We start from the raw sequence: 6,328 nt of genomic DNA, 5'->3' as shown, positions 1-6,328 counted from the left end.
CGGATTATCTAATGGGTAAAGATACCTGACGATCTTCCTTATACATTCCCCGTCCCTCTGGATTAAAAATTAGAGATTAGTCTGTATTTATTTTTATGAAAAAAAAATTAGATACCAATTTCAACACTTTAAATATGAATAGGAAACCGTAGTGTTTATGAGAGGAAAGAAAAAATTTTGTAGATATTTTATATAGAAACGTTACTTTATTAGTAGTTTTGTATTAAATATTCATTATAAGATATTTGATTTTGTACAAAATAAATCTATTATTATATTTTTCCTTTAAAAATAATTTTCTGCGCCCTCGACATTTTCTGCCGTTTAAAACCTCAAATATACAGCAGTATAACCATCGTTTCAAATATTTTGTACAACGATAAAAAAAAAGTTTCAGACTTTCAGTTTATAAGTAATGATTCCAAACATACCGCTTATGAGAAGAAAAATTAAAATAATTATATATAAATCACATGAACTTAAAAAAAAAAAAAAAAAAAAAAAAAAACTATAGTAACATGACAAACATGCATACGTTGATCTATATTTGTCTATAAAATTATTTACATGTGTTTTCCATATACAAAATTCACACCCCCTTTTCACACCTTTAGGGATCGAATTTTGTAAAATCTTTTCTTATCGGATGCCTACGTCAGGCAAAGAACACACTCTCCAAGTTTCAGGTCCCTACGATGAGCCGTTTAGGCTATGATCCGTCAGTCATACAGGACAAAGCATTTTATAGCAATGGATAATGCCAGTTTTCCAATCCTGGGGTATTTGTTTGGTTTCTTTTATTATATTAAACATTTCTGTGATAATTTCTACTATATTGCCTTTCTTCCCGGCAATAAATTTCGCTGATATCCCAAAATAGCAACTGCCTTTCCATTTTTCATCTATGGCATCATTTACTTCCCAAGTTATTTCACTTTCTAGTATTTCATTTTTTTCATAACAATTTTCGTTTATGCTTTGATTAGTTTCATGTCCTTTTCCGTTTGATTTTGTTCACGTCTTTTTCAATATAACTTTTCGTAGTATTCTAACCATGGCTTTCCCTGTATATTCACTAGTTTTATGTTCTGATTTTTGTTCTTCATGCCTTTCAAAAAATGCCACAATCTTCTTTCTTCCTTGTTTTCAATAATATTCATGAGTTCACATTTGTCTTTATCATTCTGCTCTTTTTTTTTCTTTTACATAATTCCTTATAATATTTTCTACATTCCTTAAATTGATTCCGATAATCAATTTTTCTAAATTTTCTTAATATTATGCTCACATTTTTTTTAGCATTTAGACATTCATGGTCAAACCATTTATTTCTCCTTGTCTCCATACTTGTTGTATGTTTATTCTCATTGAACTTCCTATCCATAAGAATGCCTTTTTTAGAATGTCATAGGATTTAGCTCTATCGTTTTGTTCCATCTAGAATTCAATCCCGTTCATGAATATATCGTATTCTCTTGTACCTATTCTACTTTCAAATTCTCGCTACTTTTTTACATCCCACTTAAATTTTTCAATTTTTTGCCTCCCATTTCCTCACATTCCGCTGTATCCTCGATCTTATATTTTCTTACATATATTTCAACTGCGAAGTGTTTTGACTCAGTTACGTTTTCTCCTATCACCATATTGATTTCATCTCCATACATTTCTTTCTTTATTAGAACCAAATTTATGGTACTTTCCCCGTTTTCAGCTATGTATGTAAATTCTCCCTCACGATCTCCCTCACATCTTCCGTTTAATATCAATATTTTTACACACTTCAATTCTGTATATATATCTTCCCTTCACTATTGTGTATAGGACATTTTTTACATTTTTTCGTGGACCCCCAGCGGGGGCTTCACCCTTTGAAACCTCAGCGAGGGCTTCCCCCTGCACCCCCTGATGACGTTAAAACTATATAAATGATAATAATGACAATTATATATTTTTTCATTCGGTACAAAAAACAGCTTGACCGATTTTGCTCAAAATCTAATCAGGAGGTCTAAGTTACATAATTATGCGTTAAATGAAATTGGTCCCAAGTCAATATCATCATTTGTTCTCGAGATACGCGAGGCGAAAATTGAATCGAAACATACATACATACATACATACATACCTACATACAGACATACGGGATAGAAGTATTTGTGGAACCGGTCCTGGCGGATAATCAATATGGATTCCAAATAGCGATCAACCCTGGACGCGATCAATCTGGTTGTTACCACGGCTAAGGAAATTGCAAGCTCTCCAAGAAAAAAACGTACCAGAATACAAATAGAGTCCTAAAGTATGACACGAACGACGGTCAAAAAGAGTACGACATTACCGGAGGTGTTCCACAGGGCTCTGTTCTTGGTTCACTTCTGTGGAATATCATGTACGTCGGACTATTAAGACTGAAACTGCCAAGAAACGTGAAATTGGTAGCGTATGCTGTAGCCGTAGTGATCGTCGCCAAACATCTTGACGAGATTAACCGTGGATGGATTCAATGAACCTACAACTGGCCAAACAGAAGACAGAAGCAGTGCCAAGCACCAGCAGAAAAGTGATGGAAACAATCACACTGAAAGTCGGTGATCAAGAAATCACATCACAACCTTATACTCGATATTTGGGTGTTGATTGATGCCCGGCTTAATTTCAAACAGCAGGTGGAACACGTCAATGCCAAAGCGTCAGTCGTGAGAGCTAGTCTAGCTCGGCTGATGCCAATCGTCGGCGGTCCAAAGCAGAGCAGAAGACTACTTCTATCATCGGTTGTCACATCGGTGATCACATAATATGGAATATCCATTTGGGCAGACGCACTGAAGTTGCAAAAATCATGGAGAAAGGCTGGATCAGTATATTGAATGAACGCTGTAAGAGTAGCCAGTGGATTTCGCACGATACCAGAAGAAGCAGTGTCTCGCATTTCCGGAACGCTACCGCTTAGAGTCCTAGCTGAGGAAAGACGGAACCTTTACCAAGGGAAGAGGTCATCCATACTAAGCCCCGACGAACTCAGAAGAACGGCATCACAGCATTGTACGTTGGCAACTACAGTGGGATGTCGCAGAGATGGGTAGATGGACGCACCGTCTCATTCCAAGGATTGAAGTCTGGCTAAACCGAAGTCATGGCGACGTCAACTACTATCTTACACAGATGTTATCAGGACATGGCTGCTTTCGGATTTATCTGCACCGTTGCAAGCATGATGATTCATCTGAGTGCCCGTCCTGCCCAGTAGTCAATGAAGATGCAGAGCACGTTTTGTTTGAGTGCCCACGATTTTATCCACTGCAAGATGAGCTGAAAATGATCCTGAAGAAGAGAATGCAACCAGAGACAATAGTTGAATCAATCTTGTCGAGTGAAGCTGCCTGGAACGCCACGAACACTTTCCTCACAGAAGTCCTTACGGACCTACGTTACATGGAAAGAAGAAGAGCAAAAGACAGAATTAAGCAGGAAGGTAGAAATATCACCTTAACCACAAGAAGGAAGAGCCGTAGCTAATGCCTCTCCCTGCGATTTAATGCCTAGAAAACGGGTCCGTAGGGGATGAGAGGATAGAAGATAAGGGGTTTAGGTTTTAATGAGTGTGGGCGCTAGCGTCGAGTCTCACATATCCAGGCGTAACATCTATGCGTGGAATCCATAAAAAAGGATTCTCCCCTCTTAAAAAAAAAAAAAAACATACATACATACATACAAACATACATACATACATACATATACGTGCACATACGGACATCCTTTTAAAAACCATACTCTTCGACTCTAAAGGCCTTGAAACGTGGAGATATGTCAAAATTTAAATTTGCAAAATCGGACCCATTAAAATAACTTCCCACTGGGAAGCTATTAAATAACTAAAGTAGTTTTCATTGGATCAATTTTGAAGTTTTCCCCAATTGCTACAAGTAAAGTGTAATTTTTTTTATTGGAAAAGCTAGGCGATCAGCACATTCAAAACTTAATTAGTGTGATTGAGAACACGATTATGATAACATTCGAAATCTATTTTTTGCGAGCCCTGTCTTGCGGAATGTTGCAAAGGCAACCATGAGACCAATAGCCCACAAATTTGTCTGTTACAGACGACAATTACCAAGGGGATCATTATTAGGAGACGCTAAGAAATTAAATTTGTTAAATTTCTTTTGTAGCGACAAACAGTTGATACATAAATTTTTTTTCTTTTACTATGTTATGAAATGGGAGGAGATATCTTTTATATTTAAACACTGGTATAGCTTAAGAAATGAAATTTTTACACCACAAATGTGTTTTTTTAAGTGAAAACTTCTTGATCCATGTTGAGTACTTTTTGGGTGAACAAAAAAATTGCGCCACTGTCACAATCTATTCATACGATACATAATTACTGCAATTAAGCAACATTGAGTACACATAGTATATGGATGGGTGACTGCTAGAAAACACTTTGTTTTGTTGCTTTTTTATGATTAATAGTTGTTTAACAGACGTTAATATTTCAAATTAAAAATTATAAAATTTTAATTATTTAAACTAAAATTAATTTAAAATTTAATTTAAAAAAAAAAACAGTTATTCCTAAGTTTTAAATTTTCACTTCCATCGACTGTCCCCATAACTGGCTACCTTTTTTTATTTTTTTCTATTTTTTCTTCTTTTTTTTGGTAAATTATTTAATACTTACTTACATTATAGATTATAAGTGTATGTTATAAGTTTAAGATATTTTGTACAATAAATTTGTTCCGTAATTTATGTCGGTTAAAGTACATAAATTACGAACAAATAGATTATATAAAATAATAGAACTACTTTCTTATGCGCAATGATTGATGCGCGAATTAATTTACTAAGCTACTGCTTGAAGTATGAGAATATGCTCTCTTCGACTTGATCCACCGAACAGCAAGCATCGTCAATGTAAAAAGTAATGGATCCTATTTATTAAATACAATTTAAATTATTAGCATGCGGCATACTTAAATTAACATGTAAACACAGGGAATTTCTATTAAATTATCTGGTATGTATTGACGAATTATAATTATGGAATTTTTGAGATAGTTTCAAAGGTTTTTGGGGTTTTCAATTTTATTATGCATCCATTCAAACTTTGATATAAGTGTATTTAAAATCCTAGGTTAACATGACTTAAGATTTATTAATCTTTATTTGTAAAAACTTTATATTTGTGTATTTATTAAATACCTACTAGTATTGGTTATTCAGTAAAACTTAATGTGTTAAATTTAGGATACTGTACCAATTTTGTAATTAATTATGAATTACATAAAAGATCTTTCAAGTTTATATTATCTTTGATATTGTTTAAATCTTTCCTTCTGAAATTTTGTTTTGTAGGTGTGAAATTTAAATCCATGCGGTAAATTTTGGAACGGTAAAGAAATGAAGCCTTTACTTGAATACCAAACATTTCATCCAGTTCTGATCTAAACCTCTGGACCTGTCAGCTTAAATAACAGGGTGGCTTTAAATAGTACAATTATCCCGGAAACTGTATGGGTGGGCCCTTAGCATACTTTTTAACTCGTACTCTAAATCATTTCTTAACCTACTTTAACTTCGTAACTCGTAAATCTTAATTTTGATATTCGTATTCTCTTTTTAATAACCCCATTAGGGTTATTTTTCATTTTTTTTGCTTCATTTGGCAGCGAGCCAAATGGATGGATGTTTGGTGTTTTATAACCGAAATTTACCGTAAACGGATGGATATACACATTTCTTCGGTTATCAAACTAGATAATTTATTTTTTTTTTTTTTTTGATCCACACTAAATTTTATCTTTCAATTCTATCTCAAATCCTTAATATGAATTTTTTATTGTCATTACTTATAATTTTTAATATTTTCTTTTCCTTTACCTTAAAATTGAGATTTTTCTCATTTAAAGCACCTTTGGTGCACTAATATTCTAATGGACAACTTGATGTTGTAATATTAAGAATTTTTTTTTTTTTTGAAAATACCTCGTGTATTTTCTTTCACTCTTTAAGTTTTTACCTTAAAGTTGAGATTTTTTCTCATTTAAAGCACCTTTTGTGCATTAATAGTTTAATGGATAACTTGATGTTGTACTATTAAAAATTTTTTTTTTTTTTGAAAATACCTCGTGTATTTTCTTTCACTCTTTAAGTTTTTACCTTAAAGTTGAGATTTTTTCTCATTTAAAGCACCTTTTGTGCATTAATGGATAACTTGATGTTATACTATTAAAAATTTTTTTTTTGAAAATACCTGGTGTATTTTCTTTCTCTCTTTAAGTTTTTGTTGAACATTTTATGTACAGTTGTTTCTTATAGG

This window comes from Chrysoperla carnea, chromosome 3 (genome assembly GCF_905475395.1).
Source record: "Chrysoperla carnea chromosome 3, inChrCarn1.1, whole genome shotgun sequence".
NCBI lineage: Eukaryota > Metazoa > Arthropoda > Insecta > Neuroptera > Chrysopidae > Chrysoperla > Chrysoperla carnea.
Note: the sequence above shows the minus strand (reverse complement) of the source record.